Raw genomic sequence first — 13,419 nt, 5'->3', positions numbered from 1 at the left:
TGCGTTTAGTAGAGTTTTGTAATTATGATTTGAGAGTATGAGTTGTATTTTGAGTTTGTGAGATTTGAAATTATGATTTGAGTTGAAAAAATTTTTTGGTAAAGAGTTTTGAAAATAGTTTTGAATTGAGTGAGGAATTATTGATGTGACATTTGATATTTGATACAAAAATTTACAACTCATAACCAAACATACAACTCAAAATTAATTTAAAGCACATAAATTTTTTTTAAAAATTCAAAAAATATTTTTTTCAAATATATAAAAATTAACATATCAAAAAAAAAAATCACTGTTCCGGTCAATCGGCCGGTTGACCGGCCGGACGACCGGTTAGACCAAATTTGAAAAAAAAAATTCCGAAAATCGCGCCTCAGACAGAGTGTTTTGTGCAAAGTTTTGGAAATATGTTTTGAAAACTCTAACCAAACATGATATTTGAATCAAGGTGTAGAATCATGATTACAAAACACAACCAAACAGAGCCATATTTCGATGAGATCGTTAGTTGTGAATGATGTTTTGATTAATTCTGTTTAGTATTCTCCATTTTACTATCTTCAAAAAAAAATTTGAAATAAAGGGCTATTCAATGATATTAGGGAAGTAAAGTGTAATTAGCCCGACTTAATATTTTTTGTGTAACCTGTTAATCAAAGTTTTAATTTTACTATACTGCTCTTATAAGCACATTAGCATCATCTACTATTTGTTTCAACAAAAATGATTTATCCATTGAATTTGAGTTTGTCCGAATAGTCTGAATTTGTGCATGTCAGTTGACCACCAAGACGACTGCCAAAACTACTAACCCGATGACTAGTGCAACCATTGTCAACCATGACTATTACTCTTGTTATCGGATGACGTACTGAACGACTAGCGTGCACAAATTCAGGTAAGTCAAACAAATTAAAAATCGGTGAATATAACATTACTCTTGTTTCAATTAGTTGTGTATATGTTTATGTATATTAAAGAAAAAATAGCTTAGAAGGTGTTCGTGTATGTAATTACATGATTATTTATCTTTACGAAATTTGGCTTTTATTTCTTTTTTGTCTTTTTTTTTTGGCAAAGAAGACATTACAAGAGCTTTGAAATATTTTAAAGTCATTTATTCTAGTATTTTGTATTCATTTTCATTTAAATGAAAAAAAAAAGGGGCAATTTTTAGACAAGTTGAAAGTTTATTCTTCTTAAGGATGGACAACTATCATTTTGTGTTAGATTTGGATTAGATATGTCTTTAGAGTGTGAGACACTTTTAAACTCATTTATTTAATAAATGAGTTTGAAAAGTCATTCAAAACTCTCGTTTAAAAATTGGGTTGGTTTTTTGGCTTAAGCTTGGGACTAAAAAGTACGTTTAGATTAGACTTTTTAAATTTTTTAACTTTTATAAGAGAAAATGTAAAATGATTATGATTTGAATGTAATTTTATTTAATTTATTTTTTTATTTTTTTATTTTTTTTGTAATTAATTTAACTAAAATGTCAAATTAACTTACATTTCAAACGAATGCATAATCTTAAACACTAAAAATGTGATTTGGGATAAGAAAGTTTGGAAGGACTCTTGCCCTTATGGCCCTTTTTTTTTCTTCCAAAACTTTGAGATGACATCTTTATTATTTATTTTTAATCAGCTAGTATCTAAGCTATGGTAGTGCAAATTAAAAAATAAAAATAAAACAAGCAAAAAAAAGAAAAAAAAAGAAAGAAAGAGAAAGAGTCTGATTTAAAGAAATACAAACAATTCTCGTTCTCTAATTTAGTTTAGCTTGATTCAGTGATTTTGTAACCACACCTTAAGATGTAATGAAAGGAATGTTAGGAATTTAAACTGATGGAGTAACGATATCTCCTTTAATTATAATATAACTTTACTAACAAAATTTAATCTCTTAAAATCTTGATTAAGAAAAAAGATCCACTTGACCCAACTATAGGCCTAAATGTCTCGTTGATAATTTAGAGTTGTGTTTTGGATGAGATATATAGGGCCAATATTAGAGTTATGCTAACTCAATCTCGAGCCTGCTCTACAATCCAATATATTATTTAAAAGACATTGATTAATTATTTATTCATTCAAATTTGTTTAGTTCGAATTCATTCAAATGAGATTCTTTTCGAAAAGAGTCTCTCGTGAGTTTTGAAATGGAAAACTCTTATTAGAAAGAGTATCATTCGAACGAATTCAAGCTGAATAAATTCGATAGATATGCTAAAAAACATTATAGAACTCATAATTGATAATTTAGTGACTGAGTTAGCATAAAACTTTAAGAGCTCCTTCTAGATAATCAGAAATTATTCTATAGATCAAGAAAACTATGTGATTATGTATTCATCTAATGAGATCATGCCATTTTTTCATAATTTTCTTATTTTTAGTGTCATATAATTATTAATTCTCTGCTATTAGTTAGTCACACAGCCAACATAAAATTCTCAAAAGACAATATATTTTTTTTCAAGATAATAATCAAATTTAATTCAAACTAAAAATTTTTAACTTCATTAAATTTTAAATTATATAAAATTGACCTTATGATTGACTAGAACTGTAAATAAATCAAGCTGTTCACAAACAAACTCGGCTTGACTCATTTACTAAACTTGTTTAGTAAACGAGCCGAATTCGAACTCGAATAAACTCGACTCGTTAAGTTCAGCTTGTTTATCTTTATTTAAATTACTAATTGGACTCCGACGCGCTCCGCGAGTGGGAGCCGCACTACTGTTGACTGAGAATAAGATATACCACAATATATAGTATTATTAAGGTGTTTTTAGATAATTTTTAGGTTGTAATATCAATCTACAAATAGACTTGATTAGATACAAAAATTTGAATTTGGGAGCGTTAAATTTAAATTAACTATCATCTCTATATAAAAGAAAAAAAAAGGAAAAAGAAAGGGGACACTTACCAATCAGACCTATTAACTGGACTTATTTATCTACATGTCCTGTGACATCCGAATGTTTTAAATTTAATGTTACAATAAATAGAACTCAAAAAGAAAAAATATATATATATATAATAATAAAAAAAAATATATATATATATATATATATAAAGACTAATAAACAAATATATATATGTATATATGCATATGTAATGACAATAATAATAATAAATAAATGCATAATAAATTGGGAATTTTATTATTACAGAAATACATTGTGAAATACTACACATTAAATATTTTAGTAAGTGGTAAGTGATGATTTACAGTTGAGTAGTGAAGTTTTTAGACGTGAACCTAACTTATAGTCATATATAATTTTAGGAGTCATCTTGAATTATCAAAGAAGATAATAACTTTTCCTGAGTCCTAAGAGAGCCGAATGGTCCATGGTCAAAGTAAAAAAATCAATCAAGTTAATAAAGAATTAGATAAGGGTGGATTGGAGTTAATAAAGAATTAGATGAGGGTGGACTGGAGTGATCAGTAAGATTTCCACGCGTCAATATACGAAACTTTCTGTATACTTGTCACCCACGAATTACTTCCTATAAATAGAAAAGAATGGCATCATGTTTAAGGCAACGGAAATAGAATGAAGAAAAGAGAATGGCACGGGTGAGGATCTTGAGATGGAAATAAAGAAATTTATTTAAGGTGAGTTATATTATACCTTGAGTCATTAAAATATATTTTACTTATGTTTTGACTTACCAAAATTTATTTATGTTTTATTAGTATATTAATAAAAGTTATGTTTTATAAATGTTTCAGTTACATGGATTATTTTCTGAACCCTAATTGCTAAAAAGGAAACCCATAGATATGTTTGTTTATATTTTAAAGAATATTGGACTATAACCTTATAAACAATTATGTTTTGTAAGTACCACCACGGGAGTCCCACGCCTTAGGGGACTTAAATAACCATTGGCCCCTGTTTGACCACTCTGTGGTCCCCTGTTTGTCATGGATCCATTGACCCCTGTAGTGATTGTCACTTAGTGACCCCTGTTCTGTTATGTTATGTAACGTGGTTATAGTTAATTATTTCAATTACTGGCACTTAATTAATTATGTATTCGACTCAAATTATGTTAATGTTTTAGCTTAAATAAATATCCATGATTATTTTGTGCCCCTACACTCACAGTATAATATTTTTCACTCTACTATGTGCTTATAGCTGTTACCCCTTTCAGGTGACGAGGTTTAGCGGAATCAAGATGGAAAATGAATCACCGTGTTGTTTTATTTTTTTTAGATTTCTATCTTTTTATTAACAGACTCTTTTAATACAAAGAAGTTCAAATGACTATGTTTTAAATAAACAGTTGGTACCCAAATATTTTATTTAATTTATCCGCTTGCGTTGCAAAATTATCCGAATTATTTTATTTTTATCTTGTTACGGCACCGAGCCTTTGGGTACCGGGTTGGGTCGTGACATGTCCTATTGACAAATTTATCACTGTAAATTTATTCATAAAAATAAGAGAGACTGATAAATTTGTCAATATGATTTAATGAATAATAAGTCCCAAAAATAGGACTTATTGGTAATTTATCCTAAAAAAAATTGCAAATTAGAAAATCACATATTAGATTTTCTTGTTTGACCAATGGTTTAATCATAAAAATATGTAACCATGTTTGAGCATTGTTGTTCATTGATTGCTTACTTGAGTGATTAGGTTGAATGGATATAACCAAAGCAATTGCTAATTTCTTTATTGTGTTAACCACTCAAAAAAACATTAGAACCAAATAAATCTAGACCATGCATATTCACTTTGTCTATGTTTGATTTGATTTTTAAAAGCTTGCTTCAATTTTTTTAACTAAAAATTAATTTGGTGAAATAAATAAAAAATTAAAAATACTTATCCCTTTTATATAATTTTTTCTTTTGGGGGTTCAAAATTCATTTTTTGAAAATATTTTTTTGATATTTATTTTTATCAAATTAATTTCAAATTTTTCAATAATTCCCCCCCCGGGCGGAAAACAAGCCAAAGCCAAACCACCCCTTGTTTTTTAGAAAATATATCAATTAAAAACCAAGTATCTTGACATATGTGTACCGAACAATGGTAACTTTAGTAGAAAAACATGGTGGCTTTTGGTTGGCTAAACCAACATGTATATTCAACACAGGTAGCTTAGTTTTAAAAAAGATATTATTTCAAAAATAAATTTTTTGAGAGAGTTTAGAAAATTTAAAATTTTATTTGATTGTATATTTTGAAAATAGTTTTGAAGTTTTGGAATTTCGGATGATTTGATATTTTTTTATAACTAAATAAATAGGTATGAGAGAAAAAGTGATTGAGAATGAGAGATGAGAGAGAAAATGTGATTGATTGATGTGTAGTAAAGAAAAAAGTGATTTTGAACTTTTTTTTCTCTAAAATTTTCTACTAAACATGTTGAATTTTTTTCTCCGAAAACATATTTTGAGAGACAAACCAAACATGCTTATAATTTCTCATATAAATATATTTACAAACACAAGCATATTCAATTGCTATAAATCTATAACCCATATATAAATCACAACAAAAACACTGCGAAGCAAACAAATCAAAGACATGCAATCTTAGACACAAAAAAGCCATATGAGTTATTGTTTAATTGACAACTAACCTTGTCTTCACCTAAGGCTCTTCTTCAACTTCATGGGCATTAGAAATGGAGCTAATCACAATATAGAATTTTTTACTCACCCGAACAAGACCATTTCGATAATGAACACTGTTTGAAAGAGAAAAATTAAAAAAAAAAACATTATTGTCTAAACTTTGATTGACAATGATGTGGTATAAAAAGTGCTGACTTTTAATTTATTACACATCCAATAATAAACGGTCCAACTCTTATTATATCGTTAATACCAAACTATAGATCTCTAACATTTTTTAAAAATTTATTATATATTGTAGGAACAAAATTGCTATAAATCCAAACTTAAGAATCTATAATTTGTCCATCAATTTTTTTTTATGGGTAAATTCTTGATTTATAAGTATCTTGTTATATGAAAAATTTTGTAGAGAAACTGAAATGACCACCTCTATGCCAAGGCCATGTGGCTTGATATGTAGCAAAGCCATATGTTATCATTTCTGTACCAAATTTCCCATCACAATGGTAGGCTGTAATATTAATTTGTAGAAATGACATTTTTTGTAATTAGAGCTTGAGACTCAACTTAATGTCTTGCCACTTTTTATATATGTTAGTTGGGCCCCCATGCGCTTTGCGTGGGGTCTCGTCACCGAAGGCAAAATTTAAAAGTTTATTAGTGGAATGAAAGTATGTGTATAAAAATATTGAGTTAATTTGAGTACATTAATAATTAAACATAATTTCTTCTATAAACATTGTGAAAAAATTATTTTACAAGAAAAATAAATTAATCTAGTAAGTTTTTTTTTTCAAAATATATATAACATTTAATTTTTAAATTTTTTTTAAAAAAATGACATATACCAGTACCTCTTGTATTAATAAAATACTCAATAAAATTGATATATTGAGAATAGTTTGTTTAATGAGTATATTATTATTATTTTTAAATTTTATAATAAGTTAAATTTTTTTGAAAATGTTAAATGATTTTTTTTTTTTATGAATAGATTATGTGAAACCGTGGTTTCAAATTAAACCGGACCATATTTAAATAATTTGGTTTAGATCAATTTTATAATTTTAATGAGTTAATTTTATTTTAATTCTTTTAGAATTGTACCCAAAAAATTAATCTTGATTTCATCCTAAATCAATCTCAACGAGACTATATTAACCTCTTGCTGTGAGTTTCGTCAGCCTTCCTCCACTAGCAAAGACAAATTATTCAAAAGTCATGATAAGCAATCAACCTGTTAAAAAAAATAAAGGGCGAATTACACTAACAGTCTCTATTGTTTGGGGCTCGTGTCACTTTGGTCTCTGACTTTTCAATTGTGACACATTTGACCTTAAATTTTGAATCATGTTTCAAATAAGGACAACTGAAGATACCATTGTTTAATTTCAATGGCAAAGTCGTCAATTTGATAAAATATAAACTAATTTGACAAAAATAAATGTCAAAAAATATTTTTAAATTTTTAAAAGCAATTTTTACCCACCAAAGATAAAATTATGTAAAATTGATAAATCTTTTAGACATTTTTTTAAACCAAATTAATTTTTATTATGTGTTTATGTGATAATCATTTAATGAATGGTTGTTAGACTTTTAATGTGTAATCGATATATTTAATATATGAAATATTTTTAGTTTTGGATTTTTTAATTTAATAGATTGGTTTAATAATGATATCAAAATTGTCGCCATATCTGACTTTTGAAAAAATAAAAACTAATTTAATGAAAACAAAAACAACCACTCATTACATGATCATCATCCAAACACATAATAAAAATTAATTTGGTAAAATAAATAAATAAATAAATATCTAAAAAATTTATCAATTTTACATAATTTTATCTTTAGTGGGTAGAAATAATTTTTAAAAATTCAAAAATATTTTTTTAATATTTATTTTTATCAAATTAGTTTATATTTTATCAAATTGACGACTTTACCCTTAAAATTGAGTAATGATATCTTTAATTATCCTTATTTAGAACAAGATTCAAAATTTAAAGTCAAATGTATTATAATTAAAAAATTAAAGATCAAAATGACATAAGGACCGAACTATAAAACCGTTGGTATAATTTATCCATAACTAAGTAATAAATAATGAGCCACCAACAGAATCATGTAAAGATTAATATATCGCAAAATGGAGGGCAATTGGACTTTAGACATGTTTGGCATTTTGTGTTAGATTCAATTAGTTTCCATTTTTTTTTATATATGTTATAGTTATAATAAATATCTATTATTTATATATTATTAACCAGTTACTTCTAGTAAACAATTCTATATTTTTCGATTACTTTCACTAATTAATTGTAAGTTAATATTGTAAGCTTAATTTACTTATCTATTCTTATTTAAAAAAATATTTTATTTAGTTTATTTAACTTGTTGTTTATTTAATTGTTAGTTTATTAAATTTATGTGTTGCTTCCGTCTCTTTGGTATCAGAGCTAAGTTGTTAGTATGTTGAGTTATTCTTTCTGTTTAATTTCCTCATTTCATCTCTATTTAATTAAATTCCAGTCTCCTCATTCTTGCTTAACTTATCTTTGTATTCCACTTTGTCAGTAGCCACCCACCTTTCGTCTCAATCCAGTGTAAGTCCTTAGGTTTAGGCAGTAGAAGGATATAGCGGTTCTCGGAAAGGGTATTCGTGAACACACAGTATGAGAAAACACGATAAGTTATAAATGAATTTCGAAAAATTGGATTTAATTTTATAGAATTAAAATGAGTCGATTGTTCAAAAGTAACTCTTCAGTTAGCTCTAGATCTACAACTCTAGCTCCTATCCCTAGTACGGATGTACTAATTAATGAAGAAGAACATGAATATCAAGATGTTAAAATTGATTCAAGTTGAAATATTCCTAAAGTCAAAACTAAAGAAATTTACAAAACCAGTTTTTTACAATTCACCTTTAATGTTAATTTACAAGTCAAAACTGTTGAACAAGTTTATACTTTAACAAAAATTAGAGAAACTTGTCAATTGTTATCCAAAGAGTCAATCAGAAAACATCTCAAAGCTGGTCATAATTTTATCCATTTAGGATTAATCCAAATGGGAATCAACTCATTAACCCAACAAGGTACAAATACTTATGTCCTTTTATATTTACGTGATGCTCGTTTTATTAATTACCATGCTAGTGTTATGGGAATGATGGAATCTGGTCTGCATAAAGGTCCAGTACATTTTAATTGTTTTCCAGATTTTACTTTGAGTTTTCGAGATCCCCATATATTAAAAGTTTAACACTAAATATTAATGTTAGAAAGTAGTCATAACATTGCTTTAATCTATCGGATTTATTACAAGTGTATTAAAACTAATTTGAACGTTTAAGTTTTAACTAAAAGTCTCAAAGATAAAACCCTATTAATCCAAGGTAGCACTACTGAAACTAATATTTCTATTCCAAAAATGATTTGTTGGAAAGATATTAGTCTTCCTGATGATTGGATTACAGTCAATGAAAATTACTCCCAAAATCAATAATCTTCTACCAGTCATGATATTCAAAATATTCAACAATTTAATGATAGTTCTGTTCATATTAGATTTAATAGACCCTATAGTCAATCTTCTCACCATAATACCTCTAGTTTACCTACTAAAACTGATGAAGATGAAATCTTCAATACCCCTTTGTTTACTAGAAGAGATAGAAAACTACACCTTTGTGAGCCTTCTTCACAAACCCAATATACATATAGTAAATTAAAAGGAATTGATAATTCATCTACTTCTCAAATTAGTAAACCAGTTTACTCTACTCACACACATCTTCAAGAAGAAGATACTATATCTCAAAATTCATCAACTCAATTTGATTTTGAAATTGTTCCTCCTATCAACCCACAATTGTTAACTTTAAGTAAAAATTTTACTCCAGGCCTTAATAAACTTCATGATGAATTCAAATCTATGGCAAATAAGTCAAAAAGACACACATATAGGAATACTTATAATACAAAACAACAATATAAAATTACCAAAAAATGGTATAAATTTATGACAGGAATCAATACTGAAATTAATTTTTTTGATTATTTAGAAAATTATTATCAAAAAGTAAACGTTATTACAAAAACTAAATGGAAAACTTCCTCTACTACTTTTGTTTCATCTAGTCACCCTCATTTAGAAACCATTCTGATTGAACATAAAGGCACTATTGTTCATGCTTCTCCTTTTAAACTCCCTAGTGAAGAATCTGAAATTAAAAAAGTCATTGAACAAAATAATTATACCAATCAATATTTAAAAACTATTGATAAACAACTACATAAACTCGAAACTACTTTTGAGAATTACTCCACTAGTCATACTTCTACAAGTAAACCTTTAGATAAACCTCTTATTAATCTTCCTAGTACTACAAAGCGATTAAGCTTAGCTACTCAAGATAATACTACAGTTGAAGCCATTAAAAAATTATTTAATAAAATGTCTACATTTACTACAAACAAAGGAATTATACTGCCTAACACAATAACCTCCACTAGAATTTTCTAGTCATTCTGATACGTCTAGTGATAATGAAATCACTAAGTTAACACAACAATTTCAACCTTCTCATCTTAATAGAATCACACACCCTAAAGTTAACCCTACCACTCTTACTAAAAATTGGTACACTAAACCTATATCTCCCGATCTCCAATTTGAAGAAACCAATATTAATAATCAATTTTTCGTTTCTGCTAAAAAATTATATAAATGAAATATAGATGGTCTTAGTGAACATCAAATTCTCCAGAAACTCAATCATTTATCCATGGTTGCAAACAGTTACCTTACTAATTATCCTGATTATACTCAACTTGAAATTGTTATTTTAATTACTATTGGATTTACTGGTATGCTCAAATCCTGGTGGGATAAATATCTTACTTCTGATAATGGTTTTCCGATCTTTGATGAAGAAATAGTTTTTAGTATACCTGATGGTATTAATACTTTAATATATACCATAACAAAACATTTTATAGGTACACCAACTAATATTCATTCTCATATCCATGATCAACTCAGTAACTTAACTCGCCCTACTCTAAGTGATTTTAGATGGTATGAAGATATTTTTACCTCTAGAGTAATGCTTTGAGATGATTGTACTAAGTCATTTTGGAAAGAAAAATTTATTAATAGATTATCAAGTCTTTTTGCCTATAAAATTCACGATGTTCTTAGTCAACCCACTAGTATTATCGAATATGAGCACTTAACCTACGGTGATATAATTAGCACAATTCAAAAGGAAGGACTAAAAATGTGCATCGATCTGAAACTTAGTCCAAAAGCTATTAAAGGCAAACAGAAAGCTAAATATGAATCAGGTAACTGTTGTGAACAATATGGCTTATCTCCCATAGCACATTCTCGAAGTAAAAATAATAAAAAGAAATCTTCTTATAAATACTCCACTAAATATAAAAAGAAATATTACACTTCTAAATCAACTAATAAATATTATACTGAACCCAAAAAAAAAAATTATCATAAAAAATCTAATCAATCTCAAAAGTTAAAACCTAAATCAGACGTTACTTGTTATAATTGTGAAAAAAATTGTCATTATTCCAATAAATGCAAAGTAAAAGAAAAACTTAAAGCTAAACTTAACCAATTATTGATTACTGATGAAAATCAACAACAAATACTTGACATATTTAAATTAGCCACTACTCCAAATCAAACTCCTAGTCATTCATCTAGCAATGATATTCCCTCCAGTGATACTTCTTTCTATTATTCTCCTACTGATAGTATTGACAATGAAATTAAATTAGGATATAATGATACTTGTTATAAAGCAGTCAGTGTTCTTAGTAAATCTCAACAAGAAGAAACTGCTCTCATTGAATTAATTAGTCGATTAAAAAATACAATATACTAAAAAGTTGAAATCCTTATTGACCAATAAAGATAAGAAACCTAAATATGATAAACCAATCATTAGTTTAACTAAAACTTTAGACCGATTTAAAAAAGAAAAGCATAAAGAAGTCACCTTACAAGATCTACAAAATGAAATTCATCATATGAAACTAACTATCCAAGAATTAAAAGCTAAAGACAAGATTTTAGAAGAAGACATTGCTCTATTAAAAAACAACAAAAGTCTTAATCATTTCTAACAATCTAATAAATCATCCTCTGAATCTGAATCTAGTTCTAAACCCGATTCAAACAAAGTCATCTTTGATAATAGAACTACTCCACATAATAATGATCATGTTAGTAATCACCTTAATCGAATTAATATTTAGAAACGGCATTCGAAAGTCAAATTAGTTATTAATGATTTTGAAATAAAAGTCATCGCATTAATTGATATTGGCGCTGATTTAAATTGTATTAAAAAAGGATTAATTCCTACCAAATATTATCATAAGTCTACTGAACAATTAAGTTCTGCCAATGGAAGTCAAATGCATATCAAATATAAATTACCAAATGTACATATTTATCAAAATAATGTTTGTTTCAAAACATCTTTTGTGTTAGTTTGAAACCTAACTGTAAACACCCCATTTTGACCGGCCCTAAGACTTGGGCATTTTCTTTTGAACACCCCATGATGAAAATTGGAATATGCCATTTTATGAATATCTCAGCAGAAAAATCAGATTGAAACTTTAATTCCAAACCTCACTCATTTTGGTCAAATTATTTTATATCATTAAAATATTTTTAATTTGTAGTATTTTATAATTTTATATAATGTTATTTGTTTATACATATTTTTAGTTTTTTTTTATATATATAAATTGGTATATTTTATAAATTAGAAAATAAAAACAAAAAAAATAATGAAAAAAAGAAGAAGAAAAGTTAGGGTATGGTTTGAGTATTTTTTTGGGAGAAGAGAAAGAAAAGAAAGAGAATATTATTATGGCTTTCAATGGATGGAGGAAGAGAGAATCAAGGACAAGGTTTAAAAATGCGGTGTTATTTAACGGTTTCGGCCGTTACGTAACAGTTTCGGTGGTAGGCACCATGTGTTACTCCCGATTTTGCGGTGTGATTGAAATTTACAAGTGTATCAGCCGTTACGGCCGACGTAGCGGTCGTAACGGTGGCGTAACGGCCGTAACGGCCCGTTACACCCGTTACAGGACTTTTTTCGCTGATTATTTTCAAAAAAAAAACAAAAGAAAAGGCTGAAGAAGATGTGGTACACACCTTTATTATGATTGAGCTTTTCTCTTTTGTCTTTACAGCACATGAACCACTTCGAGGTGAGATTCCATCACAAATTTTCAGATCTAAAATACGGATGAGTGAGAAATAGAGAGAGAGAAGAGAGAAGAGAGAAGAGGGAAGAGGGAGGAGATGAACCTGTGTTGAATCTTCAAGCTGCCTCTGTTCTGTGTTCAGCTTTGTGTTGAAGACGAAGTGCTGCCTCTGATCTGTTTTATTTTTTTAATTATTTTGTTTGTTCAGCTTGCTAGGGAAGATACAAAACATTTGTTGACCTTGGGAAGGTATAGCATTTGTTTTTATTTTGTGTGTGCACCGTGGTCTACAACTGGCATTTGTTTTTTATTTTATTTTATTTTTTTTTAACAATGATTTTCAGGTTTTAAAATTTATGTGATATATTTAGTAATTTTAATTTTTATATATATATATATATGGAGCTATGCATTTATTTTTAGTATTTTATATATAATAATTAGTGATTGATTTTTTTTTATAATATCTAAAAATCATAGCACCTATAATTATATTGATACATTTTATATAATGTGTTGTGACAACAATGTTGAAGT

The 13,419-nt window shown here is 27.5% G+C and overlaps 1 long non-coding RNA gene across 2 annotated transcripts; it reads right to left on the bottom strand.

Annotated features, from left to right (window-relative positions):
* Nucleotides 1–9,666: 9,666 nt before the first annotated feature.
* On the bottom strand, nucleotides 9,667–13,202 carry LOC114316161 (uncharacterized). Of its 2 annotated transcripts, XR_003648092.2 has the most exons (3): nucleotides 12,986–13,202; nucleotides 12,830–12,912; nucleotides 9,667–9,854 (listed from the first exon to the last, which is right to left on the bottom strand). It is a non-coding gene; the product is annotated as an uncharacterized LOC114316161 (long non-coding RNA). The 2 variants fall into 2 exon arrangements; XR_014333355.1 differs by having other exon boundaries at nucleotides 12,830–13,202.
* Nucleotides 13,203–13,419: the final 217 nt, after the last annotated feature.

This window comes from Camellia sinensis, chromosome 6 (assembly GCF_055761805.1).
Source record: "Camellia sinensis isolate YWXY chromosome 6, ASM5576180v1, whole genome shotgun sequence".
In the NCBI taxonomy this organism is placed as follows: domain Eukaryota; kingdom Viridiplantae; phylum Streptophyta; class Magnoliopsida; order Ericales; family Theaceae; genus Camellia; species Camellia sinensis.
Note: the sequence above shows the minus strand (reverse complement) of the source record. Positions and strands in the feature narration are given on the sequence as shown.